We start from the raw sequence: 15,832 nt of genomic DNA on the forward strand, positions 1-15,832 counted from the left end.
GGGGAGAACAGGCCAGTGGTGGGAGCAGGTAGAGAGCTGGAGGATGGTGATGGCGTCCGCCGGGCATGGTGGCTCTGGGGGACCGGGTGTTTGGTGGTGTGATACTGGTGTAGTGTGAGTGTGCCCAGGTGTGAAAGCACCCAGCCCCCAGGGGAATGGGCTGCCTAGAACCAGGTAGGGGTTTCCATTCAGAACAAGTAGAGAACTTTTGGGAGAACTGAAGTATTTGGGGGTGGTGGTGGTGGGGTGGGGAGGAGGGGCTTGGAGACCCACAGCCACCATGCTTCCGGGCAGGGTGCACGTGGTTGGGTTTGATTCTGTGGGACCCCGGAGACTTCCAGGTGGACCCCCTGCCCTGGTGGGGCCCCGCTCCCGGGCTGGCGGGCTGCAGCTGGAGGGGCCGGGGAAGTGTGTTGCATGTGTGATTAACCTACTAACCCAGGGCTCGGCCGGGACGCTGTGTGACGAGGTGCTGGCCTTCTGCCAACCAACTAACCCACTAACCAGGCCCGAGCATGCCCTACTAACCCCTCCCGCAGCCAGACCCTACTAACCCGCGCAGCTCATGGGCCTTTCCAGGGGCTGGGACGTGGGGGCAGAGGAGGCTCTGCAGGACCCTCCCTGCCTGAGGGCTGGGGTCTTTGTGCAGACCCACAATGCAGGGCAGGGCGAGTCATGCCCACGCACCAATTCTGCCACTTCCTGTCCGTGACTCTGAACACAACATTTCTCTGGTCCTGTTCCCGCTGACCCCTACTTCACAGGCTGCAGTGAGGCATGCCCAAAATAAAGGGTCTTGGCACAGGGCAGATACTTAAAATAAAAAGGGTGGGGGTGGGGGTGGGACGCGCTGAAACCCCGGGGGCCCCGCCCCCTGCCTGGGCCCTGGTCTCTGGGCGTTCTGCACACAGACCCTTCCACCTGGGGCCAGACACTCCCTTGGAAGCCCTGGCCGTCCCTTGCCCATTCTTCCTCCTCCTCAGCTCTCCCTCCTGGAGGCGGCTCTTCCGTCCCATTACTAACTCGTCTAACGCAGGGGCGCCCCCACCCCGCCCCGTAACACACTAACGGACCCGCGTGCCTTCTGCCTTTCCCTCCTGGCGACTCCCGTGTGTGTCTGCTGAGGTGCCCCCGCCCGCTGGCGCTGCGCTCTGACATACTAACCCAGCCCCTACTAACCCTGTTTTCTTACTAACCCCAGCCCTGCCGAGCTCTGGGCCCCCCACCCACCCCCGGGGGCCTGGTCCCCTTCCCTTTGGCAAGCACGTGGCCCAGGGCTGGCCCTGTAGACAGGTGGTCGGCTCTGCAGCCCCACACCGGCTGTTGGGGTAACAGAGCCCACTGGGCCAGGTCTGAGGCAGGGGACAACGCTCTAAGAACAATGCAAGGGGTAGGGGGGTAGGGGAGGGGTCCCTGCGGCTGGAGGGCAGCTGGACTCTGAGCCTTGGTTGCCACAGGGTGTGGGCAGGACCAGGGAACCCTCTGGGGGCGTGAGTGTGGAGGCCTGCGGGTCTAGACAGTGGAGCTCTGGGCTTTTCCCAGCCAAGGGAGCAAAGAGAAGGGACAGGAGCCCCAACCAGTAAGTCCTGAAGGGGGCATGTTCTACACCGGAAGTCGTCCGGCTGAGACGCCCCCATCTTGGATGGCCATGGCGAGGGCGTGTCCACGCTGAAAAATGATGAGTGGAGCCTTTTGTTCTCAGGAAGCCAGCCAGCGAGGCTGTCCCCATATCTGAAGGTGGAGACAGGGGCTGTTCTGACTCGGAAGTCTGAGAGGGGCTTGCCCTTAGGCCAAGCTGGAGAGAAACAGGGCCAGTGACCAACGAGAGGCCCTTTCCAACACAGGAAGTCAGCTAGAGAGGCCCTTCCCGTACTTGGGGCTGAGAGGCGGCTTTCAGGAAGTAGAGTGCCCGGTCTTTTTTTCACACCGGAAGTCACTGGGAAAGACCCGCCCCATCCCGGAAGCTAGGGGGCGCAGTTCTGCCCTGGGCATGGTGTACTCAGGAGGAGGAAGCAGGGCTCGGGGGAGGAGCTGCCAAAGCCGCTCAGCTGCCCCCCGCCTTGCGTTCACCCCCAGCTCCCCGTCCTGTTCCCAACAGCCCACCTCCCCCAGAGCCCGCCAGCCGCTCACACCAGGGCCACACCTGGGGGTGACTTCCGGCCTCACCTCCAGTAGGCACCTTGGTCGCCTTGGGCTAATCTCTGGCTCCTGTGCACTAACTCTCGCTCCCGCCCAGCTACTCTCTGCCTGGCCCTGGCTGCCCCAGGGGCTGACCACTAACAGCCAACCCTGCCCCTCTAGGGGCTCCGGGCTCCTGGCCTGGCTCCCGTCGGCCCCTAATTAACCCGCCCTCACCTTGACTAACTCCTGCCCTTCTGATCTGTCCCTTTTAGCTGGAACTAATGGCTTGCCGAGTTCTTTCTAACAGCAGGTGTAACACTCGTCCCTGTCACTATTAACAGCTTGGATGTTGGCATGGCTGGGAAGGCTCTATCTAACACACGTTTGGGACCTGACTAACCCAGGGAGAGGTGCAGTTAGCGATGTGGGTGCTGGGGCACAGCAAAGATCGTAGCCCTCCACGGGAGATGCCGGGCTCTGGGCTGTGGCGTCCCTGGGGGGATGCCCCAAGGAGGAGTCAGCCGCGAGCCAGCCTCTCAAGGGGTTGGCCCCTGGGCAGATTGATTCACACTTCACCAGCTGCATTTGGTTTGGATTAAAGAAAAAAATAAGTATCATAGCTTCGTAGTGTGCAGCTAAGAACAGCTGTGTGTCTCGGGTGTGCCACTGTGTGTGGAAGGAGGAGGGTCTGGAGCTTTTGTTTTGGGGATGCTGGGATGTTTGGATCGGGCTATCCTGAAATATCGTGACTCCATCAGCCACGTACACCTTTGCGTAAATCAGCTCCACTCCGTCTCCTGCCATAACTCTGCCATGGCCCTGGGGAGATGGGAGTTTGGTTGGCAGGGTGTCTGGATCTCTTTAGGTCTGGGGAGGGGAGTGGTTTGGCAGCAGAGAGGGGGAGCTGTGAGGTCAGGGGTTCCCAGGGTCCCGGTGAGGGTGAGAGGCGGCTGGCTCAGGCTGGCAGGACAGGAGAGCTTATGGTCAGAATTAGAGGCCAGCCCGGCAGCTTTAGAGACAGGTTGCTTGGATCAAATGATGCTGGTGACAGCCCGCGTCTAACAGTCACGGGCTCAGAGCTGGCCCAGGGTGGTCGCTGGCAGTGAGCTGTGAAGGGAGACCCAAGCGAGGAATGATGTCCTAGGCAGGTGCAGGGGCAGCCGGCAGGGACCTGGCATGGGGCAGAACGCACTTGCCTGTCGCCCTCTGGTGGCCAGCTTGCCTCATGGCACACAAAGCTGGGCGCTCAGAAGCAAAAACACTTCCCAACTACAGAGCTTTGGGTCTGCTGAGGTCCTGCTATGTGCCAGGCGCCGCTCTGGAGGTGGAGCCCTGCACGTGGGATCCCCCCGCCCCCAATCTTGGTGCTTCTATAGCTCAGTAGAAGTAGACAGTGACGCAGGGAGAAGGGTGTCCTTTGGGGCTGGCGAGAGGGCACAGACAAAACTGCTGTGCACATGCTATGCCAGGCATGGGGTGGTTAAAGGCCACTCAGTCTTTGCTAGCTTGAATTCTCATGTGTTAGGTGGGTGTAGGGGAGAGTAGGGGTAGGGAGACGCCTAGTCTTCCATGGGTGTAGCAGTCAGGGTGGGCTTCCTGGAGAGGGAGATATCCAGACTGAGCCCTGCATGGCTGGAGTGTGGCTGGGGATGAGTTTAGGACAGCAAGACTGGCAGACACAGGGCTGTGGGAAATGAGGGAGGAGCCAGGGAGATTCATGCAGAGTGTGGGAGGACTCAGATGGGGACACGGACAAGGCCTTTGGACTTTGTCCAGTGAGGGGCCATGGATGTGGCCTGAGAAGGTGAAGGAGTTGGGCTTCACTTCCAGCCCCAGGGAGCTTGTAATGAGCTCTAATCACAGCTTCCACAACCGAGTGCACTCTTGGAAAGGAGAAAGACCCTTCGGGCTGTCCTGAGAGAAACAGGTTGTAGAAACTCTCGCCCGGTTGCAGGCAGCTCTGCAGTGATGGGGAACTAAAGAGGACCGAGGTGACAGTGAGGACTTGGGGTGGGGGGGCACAGTCCTGAAATCCCATCACCCCCGCTGGGTGGGGCCCCGGAGAGGCTGCAGGGAGACACGACGTGGGTGGTAGGTTTACTAGGAGATCAGTGAGGGAGGGGATTCCTTTGTCTTGGAGGCTGCCAGGGCAAGAGAACAGTGTAGTGTAGGCGCCCAAGAAGTGGCCCTGGCCCCAGAGAGGGGAAACACGTGTCTTCTGTCCCTGGAGATGGAAGGATGGGAACTGGGCCAATGCTGAGGCTGGCGGTGGCTGCGAGATTCCCGGTGTGTGTGTGTGTCTCTTCGACTCAGCCCACACGGGCACATTCCGTCTGTCCCTCCCTGATCACAACCTGAGGGTGCCCATTCCCCCTGGCTTGCTCCAGCCCACTGGACTGCAGGCCGGCTGGGAGTCGGGCCTAATGAACCGAGGACTTGGCTCTCAATCTTTTCTCACTGGGCTGTGTGCAGGGAATGGGCACCATGGAGCCTGGCTGGGGGCTGTGCTGGTGTAGAGGGGGCCAGGTGCAGCCAGGAAGATGCCTTGGGGGGGGTGCATGGTCCCAGCCCAACAGAATACCCCCTACCTAAGATGCTCCTGCGTGTCTCCGGGGCTGATGGCGGGACATCAACAGACCAGAAAAGGTGCTTGCGTTCCCCGACGTGACCTCCAGGGGGTGCCGAGGGAGGGCACAGAGATTCTGCCGTGGATGGAAAGCAATGGGGTTTTCACACCGGGTCAGCCGTGTCGGGTGTCTTGGCTTTTGGTTTTCACCCACGAATGTAGCTGCTTCTGTGTAAAATACCACGTTGATATTAAATCTCGATTCACACCCAAAGCATGGCTGTGGCTTCTGAGACACAGGGCTGAGAAGGTTGTGGGCAGAGCGTGGTCGTCAGGCTACGTGTGGGCTGTGCTGTGAGTCAGCCTTGACCGTGACCTTGGAGGCCAGCACAATGAAGCGTTTGCTTCTATTTCAAATTATAAGATTTACTGTTGTCCTCATCCCATTTCTAAAAACATATTAGAGAGAGAGAAACGGTTTCACTCCCCAAATGCCCACCCCAGCCAGGGCTGGGTCAAACTGAAGCTGGGAGCTGGGAACTCACTCCAGGTCTCCTGCGTGAGTGGTAGGGACCCAAGTCCCTGAGCTGCACGGCTTCCTCCCGGGGTGTGCGTTAGCAGGAAGCTGGATTTGGAAGCCGACTGGGAACTTGCATTGGGCGCTCTGATACAGGATGCAAGCGTTCCGAGAAGTGGCGTTGGTTGCTAAGCCAAACACCTGCCTCCCCCGAAGCCATTTTTAAGGGACCGGTTCTGTGTGTCCATCAGATTCACATCGTGGTGCAGCCATTCCTGCCACCGGCCCTGCTTTGTGCCCAGAGAACATCCAAGCTCTTACTGCCTGAGAGCTTACCCTTCCCCCGGGGGGAGGAGGAGTGGCAGGTGGGTGGAGCTCCTTGGTGGCTGAGAGAAAGGTTTAACACAGGGTCATGCAGGGCTGGCAGAGAGATGGCACATGTGAAGCCACTGCCAGAGTCCTCATCCATGCAGACATCGCCAGTCAATCGCCTATCTCTTTGGGAACGTGGATGCATCCACCCTCAAGGTCTTTCTCAGCCCTGTGTTCTGGGTGGCCAGGACCATCTGTCCTAGGCTTGAGGCTGTTGACAAACCTTGGCATATTGTTCAACTTGTCTTCGCAATCATGAGGTTTCCACTGTTACAGTAAAAGAGATGTTTATGTAGCTCAGACCAGGCATCCCTACTGGCCTGGCCCCTTGTGCTAGGAGAGACCCCCACACGGAGCGGGAAGCCGTGGCTGGGGGAGGAGTCGGGTGAGCGCCACCTTCTGGGGACTGCACCTGCGGTGACCTAAGGACCACCCTCCTCCACCGCCCTTGGAGAGGGGCCAGCTCTCAACACCACCACTCTGGGGCCCACGTTCCCACCTAAGGACCCCTCCGGGTGGGGGATGCACTCAAACCCCACCCAAACCTCTGCGTGCAGCTGGGACCTCAGCCCTGCCACCCATGTGCACGTCTCCGAGCCTCTGTCTGCTCGGTCACGTGGCGACACGGTGACGAGCTGGCACGGCACTCTGCAGCTTTACCGGGGCTCTCACAGGGCTGGGGCAGGACCCCGAAGCCTCCTTCTGTGTTGGCCCTGGCTAAGCTGTTGGAGGGAAACTCCGGGACGGGAGGCTTCCTGGAAGAGGTGACCCAGGAGGGAAGCCTTGAAGGATGAGAAAACCAATCATCCGAGAGGAAACAGCTGTGGTGGTGCAGGGCATGCCGGGGTGGCTCCCTTAAGATTTATCAGCCCGGGAGCTAGTGTTGTGGGGCAGCGGGTTAAGCCACCTGAGATCCTGGCGTCCCATATGAGTACCAGTCGACATCCCAGCTGCTCTGCTTTCCATCTAGATCCCTGCAAATGCACCTGGGAAGGCAGTGGAAAATAGCCCAGGTGCTTGGGCCCCTGCACCCATGTGGGAGACCTGGATGGAGCTCCAGGCTCCCAGCTTCAGCCTGGCCCAGCCCTGGCTGAGACAGCTATTTAGGGAATGAACCAGCGGAAGCAAGACTCTCTCTCTCTCTCTCTCTCTCTCTCTCTCTCTCTCTCTCTCTCTCTCCCTTCCAAATAAGTCATGAAATCTGAAAAAGCAAGATCCTACAGGCACATCCTACAGGAGGTGGGGACACTCCAGGGTGTGGAGGTGACCGCCTGAGCTCAGACCTGGCCCCCCGTGCATGGCGCTCATGAGCTGGTGGGAACAGGTGGGAATCCCCCGGGGGAGCAGGACTTAGAAACCTGCCCACAAAGGACACGAAGACACCTGTCTCAGTCTCTCCTCTCTTTCACAGCACACTTCTCTTGCAATCCCACTTTGCTACAAAGTTTTAGAAATTTATTCACTTGAGATATCTAGGAGAAGGGAACTGGTGCAGGGAGGGTCTGGCAGGGCAGAAATTAATTGATACTTTGTTATTTTTATTTTGTTCCTTGGGAAGGAGAGAGAGTCAACCAGGGAGCCCTACCTGTTGGCTCACTCCCCAGATGCCCAAACCTCTGGGAGCTGGGAGCTTCCTCCAGCTCTCCCACGTGGGAGCCAGCACCACTGCCTCCCAGCGCCCACCTGAGCTGGAAGGGGAGCCTGGGGCAGGAGCCAAACTCAGGTACTGGGAGGTGGGACACGGGTGTCCTGGCTCATGTGGCCCCGCCCTCCAAAACAGAGCTGTTTAAGGCGCGTGTGGTGCAGTAGGTTAAGTTGCTACTTGGGATGCTGTGGCCCATACTGGAGCCCTGGTTCAGGTCCCAGCCCCTCTGCTTCCCAACTGTCTTCCTGCTAACACACTTGGGAGGCAGCAGGTGACGGCTCAAGGGCTTGGGCCCTGCCACCCACGTGGGAGCCTTTGATGGAGTGTCTGGCTCCTGGCTCAAGCCTGGACCAGCTCCAGGTGTTGCAGCCATTTGGGGAGTGAACCAGTGGATGGAAGATCTCTCTCTCTCTCTCCCTCTCCCTCTCCCTCTCTTCCCTGCTCTCCCTTTCAAGCAAACCTATAAAATGAGTGTTAAACCTGAGATTTTTTTTCAACCTGAGACATTTTAAAAAGACTTGTTAGCTCATATAAAAATATCAATAATGGTAAAAAAATTTCACATTAACATAAATCACACATGCATTATTTTTAAAGATTTATTTATTATTTGAAAGGCAGAGTTACAGAGAAGCAGAGGCAGAGAGAAAGAGAGAGGTCTTCCACTCACTGGTTCACTCCCCAATTGGCTACAATGCTGGAGCTGTGCCGATCCGAAGCCAGGAGCTTCCTCCAGGTCTCCCATGTGGGTGCAGGGGCCCAAGGACTTGGGCCATCCTCCACTGCTTTCCCAGGCCACAGCAGAGAGCTGGATTGGAAGTGGAGTAGCTGGGACTTGAACCAGCACCACATGGGATGCCAGCACTGCAGGTGATGGCTTTCCCCACTACACCCCAGCGCCAGCCCCTCACACACACATTATTAATAACATTCTCCAAAACCAAACCAGCTTAGTGAGGCGACTGCGTTGCTTTAGTTTTCCCATCAACCGCATGTCGGGATCGATAGGAATGGAGAGGTAGTTCTGGAGCTGCACCTGCAGGCCAGCTGGGGCCGCCTCAGCTGTGCTGCCCGGCAGGTGCCCACGGCCCATCCACTCATTCACTCCGGGGCCTGAGCTGCAGTTCACAGGAGTGGCCAGCAGGTGGCGGTATTTTACCAGAACCATCACTGCCTAGTCCTGGTTCTTGAACACCTGGCTCCTCTCTCTCTCTGGGGCATCTGGGGGCTGCTCTAGAGGGGGATCCTCTTGGGCTCCCAGAATTTGAAGACACCGGACAGGGCCTGGCCTGAGTGGGGGAAAGGAAAGCGGCTGGAGAGAATGTGGCTGAGGACAGGAATTCTGGAAAAGTTCTGCTGCGGGCTTCCGCTGGGAGCTGGAGCCACGGCGGGCGACTTCCTCACCCGGAGCCTGTTCTCTCCGCTGCAGAGTGGGCTGACTCTACGCTGGCGTCCCCCCAAGGTGCACTCGGATTGTGCCTGCGCAGCAGTCTCAGGCGAGGCAGCCTCCCCCAGCGCTCTCCCACTCCCTGCAGGCAGTGCCGGCTCCTGCTCCCACCTCCCAGCCCCCTGGACTGACCACAGGTGGCCGGGGCATCACACTTGTCAACTCCTCAAGCGCTCCTTTGGCTGGAGAGTTTCATGGTCTCTGCTTTGCAGAGAGGAGGGCCGCGAGGCTCAGAGGGGTGCAGAGCGTTGCCCTGGGGCTCACAGCTTTGGTGCGGGACGCCTGGGCTCATCGGGCACAACCTCCAGGGGTGCGACTCTCCAGGCAGACGGGGCCCCTCGCTTGTCTCTGTGCCCTTCCTCTGCCTGCAAGGTGTGCAAGTGCTCTCAGAGGGCCGAGCACAGTTTGTGATTCTGTTTTTTTTTAAAAAATGATGTTTATTGATTCATTTTTATTTATTTGAAAGGCAAGAGTCGCGTGCGCACACGCACACTTTCCATCTGCTGGTTCACTCCCCAGATGGCCGCAATGGCCAGGGCTGGGCCAGGTCAAAGCCAGAGCTTCCTCTGGTCTCCCACGTGGGTGCAGGCGCCCAAGCACTTGAGCGCCACCTGCTGCCCCCTAGGTGTAATAGCAGGAAGCTGGATGGGAGGCAGAGGTGGGACTGGTCCCAACACCTCCCATTCCACCTACTGCACCTGCAGCACACGCCCGAAGTTCTCATCTTTATTTGCTCGTTTCCAGCTTTCCCTGGCTGTGAGCTCCACGAAGCCTGCTGCCTTTGCGGCTTCGGGCACCCAGCGCGGTATTCGGCACAGAGTCACCCACGGCGTTTCTGTGCAAAGCAGGAAACAGGAGCCAGTTGAGGCTCCGACGTGGCTGGATCCGCCCGGCACCGGCTGTGCGTCTTTTGGAGACTCAGTTTCTTCATCTGTGAAATGGGTTTCCTTGTCCTCTCGAGAAAGTTGTGAGGGTTTGGCCAGAGGGCATCAGCGCAGGCGTGGGGTCCTGCGCCCCATTTCCTCTGCCTGCAGCAGTTTCTCCTGGCCCCTGGTGCTCCTGGTGCTTTGCCAGCAGGGTGCGGGAGGAAGATGGCACAGCCTGAAGATCAGACCGGCAGCAGCTCAGGCCTCCTTCTGCTCTGAGTTGGCCTGAATGGGAGCGCCCCATGGGCAGTGTCCCGGCAGCCCTGGCCAGGGCCCCCTCCGGCAGGAGAACAACCCTGGAATGCGAGGAACGTGCCGGCACCTCCAACCCCAGGGGGCCCAGGTTGCCTTGGAAGCACTGGGTCCAGGGGGCATCTTCCCAGCAACGCCAGGGCCCCAGAGTGGAGTGGGGGAGACCGTCCCCAGAGGCCTCATACCAGACGTCACCTCTGGCGCGGGGGGTCAGGCCTCAGCCGCTCGGGAACTTTCCCAGGTTCTCAGACTGTGAGGGGTGGCTGCTCTCACGCTCCTGGGCGGCAGCTGCTCTCCCCGGGCACCAGCATCCCCAGGGGGCCAGGCCTGGGCCCTGGGGTAGTCACGGAGGGGTGGAAAAAAAATGGAGCTGGCTTCAGGTGCGGTGTCAGCCTGGACAGGTCTCTTCACCCGTGAGCCTCTGTGTCACCGTCTGTAGAATGGGTACAGCACAAGGCTGTGTCCCAGGGGCTGGCTGCAAGGAGGGAGCATGCTGGGGGTGTGCAGCTCCTGGTGCAGCCACTGGAGTTGCTATGGTGGGTGGTGAAGGGCCCCACCCCACATGCTCTTCTTCTAAGGGCTCCTCCCCTGGGTTTGTGGCTCCGTGACTTCCAGGCTGGGTCGTGGAAGGGGAGCTTGCTCTACGGTGGAATGTAGCCACTGCAGTGTGAGGAAGCACCAGGGGCCGTGAGGAGGCTGGCACAGGGGGCGATGGAGGTCCCTGGGCAGATGCCGGCCGCTGCCAACATGGCGATCAGTCAAGGGAGTGACCCACTGGGAAGGCGGCTCACTCAGCGCCGGCTCAGCCACCCCAGCAGGTGCAGCGTGGGGGCTAGGCTGCCAGCTTGGGGCCCTGCCCAAATGCAGGGTTGTGAGCAAAATCACTGGCTGTAGTGTTTTGGACAAAGTATGTATTTAAGAGGTGGGGAGAGAGAGAGAGAGAGAGAGAGAGAGAGAGAGAGAGAAGAAGAAGAAGAAGAAGAAGAAGAAGAAGAAGAAGGAGGAGGAGGAGGAGGAGGAGGAGGAGGAGGAGGAGGAGGAGGGGGAGGGGAGGGGAGGTGGAGGGGAGGAGGAGGAGAAGGGGAGGGGAGGGGAGGGAGAGGAGAGGAGAGGAGAGGGAGCACTCCTGTTGCTGATTGACTCCCCAAGTGCCCACTGTGTCCAGGACATTGTGCTGCGAGATAGGAACTCAGAGATCCAAGTACCTGAGCCATCACCGCTGCCTCCCAGAGCCTCAGCAGGGAGTTGGAGCTCGGACTTGAACCCACGCACACCGGCGCCTTGGTCCCCAGGCCACATGTGCGCCCCCTAGTGATTTGGTCTTTGGTTTCATGTGTCTTGGGGAGACATTGTGCGCAAGGGCCTGTGGCGCAGCTCCCTCTAGGGACATCTTTGCTTCCAGCTCGGCTGAGCTCTGGGTCCTTGCCCCCCACGCCTGGTCCTGTTCTAGCACTTTCCATTTCCATATCACCCCTGTGTCAGGATGCTCCAAGGAGCAACCTGGGGGTCCTCCCCTCTTCTGTCACCTTCCGCTGTGACCCTGACCTGCCCCCACCCCCCGCCCACTGCCTCTCCCTCTGCCACTGTCCTTGGCCTGGCCACCTGTGCTCTGTCTTGGGGACATGGGACTGTTCTCCCGGTTCGTGGGCAGAGCAGGATCCCGTCAGGGACGCACAGACCCTGGACACAGGGGCGTGCAGCTGCACCTGCCTGGAGCGTGGGCCACAGCTGGAAGTCCTCACCGGTCTCACCTCCTGGGTCCCCTCTGCCCCCCGCGGGAGCCCGGTGAGGCCCCTCCGGCCGCCACACCTGTCACCCTCACCACTCACCGCTTCAGCCTCTGGCCAGGGAGGCCCCGGTTAGTGCACTGACTGATGGTTTTCTGGTCTAGAGCTCCGACCGGACGCCAGCACTTGCCGCTCGGATAGGCACGGTGCGCACTCTGGGCCGGTTGGGGAGCTGGCGGCTAGAACGCCGTCGTGAGGACAGTCCATGCATCTGTGTCATGGGGCTCGCAGCCGGGCGGGGTGGGGGGAGTCAGACGCTCAACATGGGTGGGGTGGGCCTGTGACACAGCTGGTTAAGCCACTGCTTGCCACCCCGGCATCCCGTGTCCATGGGCCTGGGTTTGGATCCTGCCTCTGTTTCTGATCCAGCTGCCTGCTAACATGTGTCTTGGGAGGCAGCAGATCTGGCTCAGGTGCTTGGGGTCCCCGCCAGCCACGTGGGAGACTCAGACAGAGCGCCTGGCTGTTGCAGGCATTTGGGGTGTGACCCAGTGGATGGAAGCCTCTCTCTCTTTCTCTCCCCTTCTGGGCCACTCTGCCTTATACATAAACAAAAAATAAACTCTTTAAAAATATCCCTTACTTTGTATTGCTGTTTATTGCTATGAAAGAATAATGGGGCACTGTGGCCTGGGGTGGGGTGGGGTGGGGGCTGGGCAAGTCAGAGAGGGCTTCTCTGAGGAGGTGATACCTGGGCTGTTGAGGAGTCAACCATGTGACACAAGGAGGAAGAGTGTGGCAAGGGGAGCATCCTGGGGAAAGACCCCTGGGGGTTGATGCATTGGAGAAGCGGAGATGAGGCTGGGGGTTGCAGGAGCAGGTGGGGCTTCGTGGCTCAGGGCTGTCAGCTGCAGTGGGGAGCCTGATGGGGCCCAAGGACTGGAGGGCGGGGCAGGAGGGAGGCGGGGAGGAGCCCAGGTGCGGCCCCATTCATGGTGAACGCCAGCCACACTGGCCCCACGCCGGGGGCGCCTCTGTTCCTGCACCCCAGCCCCGCTGCCCTGGCTCCTGACCCTCACGCCCCACTGGGTGCTGCTCCCTGCTCCCCCTGGAGCCTGGGGTCCCTCCTCACAGACTCACCCCAGCACCCTGAGGGGCCTCCCCAGCCCAGCCGCCCTGCACTGCCCTGCAGGCTTTGATGGAGCCATTTGTCACCGTCCCAGCCCAGCCATACCCTTGCCCCCGACCCACCCAAATCCTCCAAGAAGGCCGCCCCCCTCTCCCACCAAGGAGGCTGTGTGTCGTTCCTAAGGAGGCAATTTGAAATTCTGTATTCATTTGTTTGTCTAACCGGGTTGCTGGTTCCTTGATGGCCAGCGACAGGCTATGCACCCTCCCTGTTGGGGCTGGGAGTGCCACGTGCCTACCCTGACTCCTGTTCAAAGCAAACTTTCATGGGTCTCTCCTCGGGGCTTCCTACCCAGGGCCAGCCTCACCTGCCAGGCGAAGGCTTCTGGGCTCACCCCGCTCTCTTGTTTCCCTCGGGACTCCCACGCCTGTGGCCCTGCAGCCAGAGTGCTGGCTTGCAGCTGTCTCGCGTGGGCCTTTCTTGCTGGCCAGGCCGGTGTGTCTGGGAGGGAGCTTCCCCGATCACATCAGAGCCTCCGGCCCGGCGCTACGAGGGGAGACCCGAGGGAGGGCGTTTGGCGTAGTAGTTGGGACGCCTGCATCCCTTCCCCGGCCGAGAGCCTGGGTTCAAGTCCCTGCTCCGCTTCTGATTCCAGCTTCCCGCTCCTGCGCCCCCAGGGAGGCAGCAGCTCAAGGAGTTGAGCAGAGGCCGAGAGTGTGTTCCAGGCTCCCAGCTGCGGCTCAGTCCATTCCTGGCTGTTGCAAGTGTTTGAGGAGTGCGGCGCCAGCAAATGGAACATCGATTCTCTCTCTCTCTCTCTGCCTTTCGAGTAAATATAAATAAATAAATAAAAATTTGAAAAATGCGTACTCTTCTGAATCAGAATCTCGGGGGCTCAGGAATTTGGCTTTTTGAGCGAGACCCCTGCCACGTGATTCGTGGGGTTACAGCTTCTCTTTAAGTACCCTAACTTTGAAAATGTATTTATTTGGAAGGCAGACTACAGAGAGAGAAGAGGGAGGCAGAAAGGGAGAGAGATCTTCCATCTGCTGGCTCACTCCCCAGATGGCCAAAACAGTTGGGGGTGGGTCAGGCCAAAACCAGGAGCTCAGTCCAGTCTCCCACATGGGTGCAGGGGCCCGAGCACTTGAGTCATCTTTTTCTGCCCTCCCAGGTGCATTAGCAGGGAGCTGGATTGGAAGTGGAGCAGCTGGGACTCGAACCAGCATTCCTATGGGATGCCAGCGTCTCAGGTAGCAGCCTAACCCACGGCGCCACAGGCGGTGCTGAGTTCTTAGCAGGGAGCTGCATCTGACATTGCCGGCACCATCCCAGCTCCTGGCACAGAGCTCCTGGCCCGTACAGGCGCGCTAAGCCAGTGAGCGAGGTTTTCTGCAGGAATGGGGGGAAGGGAGACTCAACCCTCATCCGGGCGCTGCCTCTCACGGATCACACACCCCCCCACCCCCACCCCCGCCGCCAGAGGTCAGGCCTCAGCACAGGGTCCTCCAGGAAGAATCCCCCCTCCTCACCACTGCATAATTTGCTCATTAATACACAGCATTGTAGAAGAACTCTATAATGAGATGCTAACCGAGTTTGCCGTAGAACTGGGTGGGCGAGGTCAGCGAGGGAAGCTGGGAGCCAGCTGATTGTTATGATCAATCAATAACCTATTTATTTCCCTCCATTTCTATTAACCTCTGCCAGCCAATCGCAGTTTCAATTTGGAAGGCTGGGGCCCGCTTTGCTGACTGGACAAGTCTGATGGAAAGCGGGCCCCTGACACGACCCCAAGGGCGAAATCCAATTAAAATCATTTTCACTTGTAGATTAATATTTTTAGCATGTTCTACATCCTGGGATCCATCATCCCTGGCAGTTACTAATGTCTTGTGACACGAGCAGGTGGATTGGCACTGACATCAATAATAATTGTGATTAATTGGCTCGTCAGATGCTTGATGGCTGTGGGGTGGCGGTTGAGCAGGGTTTGGGACACTGGGGGCGTGGATGAGTCCGAATCCTATAAGGGCAACAGCTTCTAAACGCAGGCGGGATGTAGAAGATCCGTCTCCGGGTCTCTCCAGGAACGGCGAGCGTCTCGAGGGCCGCCTCTCTCAGCAAGTCACTCACCCAGGATCCCTTCCTTGGAGTGGGCCCCTGGCTTCCTCCATCCGTAGGCTTAGAATGGGAGCCGCCATATTTGTGCCACATAGCTCCGCCCCTGGCTGCTAGTGATTGGACCACATGTGGGGACTGACTTCAGCTGGGCCAATGGAAGTCTCACGGCTTTGGTCTTGGATCTGTTGATTGGATGAGGGCTGTGGCCCAACAGTTGGACCAATCAAAGTCTTCCTTAGGAATATATTTACAAACATCCTTTTATTTATTTGAGAGAGAGAGAGAGAGAATGAATCTTCTATCCACTGGTTGAGAGAGAGAGAGAGAGAGAGAGAGAGAGAGAGAATGAATCTCCTATCCACTGGTTCAGAGAGAGAGAGAGAGAGAGAGAGAGAGAGAATGAATCTTCTATCCACTGGTTCACTCCCCAGATGCCCGCAACAACTAGGGAGGGTAAGCCAGACAGAAGCGAGGAGCCGGGAACTGCATTCAGGACTCCCGCATGAGTGTTAGGAAGGGAACTACAGGGCCAGGGCCGGCTCAGGCAGCCCGGGGAAGTGGAGGCGGGACGCAGCCCCAGGCGCTCTGATACGGGATTGGCTGATGCCTGCCCCTGCTCAGGAGTTTGCGGCTGGGCTTAGGGGACAGGATCCCGCTGCCTAGCCCGGGCGTTGGGCGGAGCTGTGGCTGCCGCTCTCCGTGAGCCGGGAGGCAGCTACAGAGCAGAGCGAAGCTGAGAGAGGAGAAAGCGGGAAAGCCGGAGAGAAGCTTAGGTCTCCCGGCACCTCCCCGTCTGTTCCCGGTCCTTTTCCCAGGCCCGGCTACATTCCAGCTCTTTGGTTCTCTGAGCCACCCACCCCGGGTTTTTTTTTTTTTTTTCTCTTAAAAGATTTATTTTTACTTATTTGAAAGACAAGATTACAGAAAGAGTGTGAGAGAGAGGTCTTCCACCTGCTGATTCATTCCCCAGATGGCCGCAATGGTTGGAGCTGCGCCAATCCGAAGC

The sequence above is a fragment of the Oryctolagus cuniculus genome, chromosome 21, assembly GCF_964237555.1.
Source record: "Oryctolagus cuniculus chromosome 21, mOryCun1.1, whole genome shotgun sequence".
NCBI classification, from domain to species: Eukaryota; Metazoa; Chordata; class Mammalia; order Lagomorpha; family Leporidae; genus Oryctolagus; species Oryctolagus cuniculus.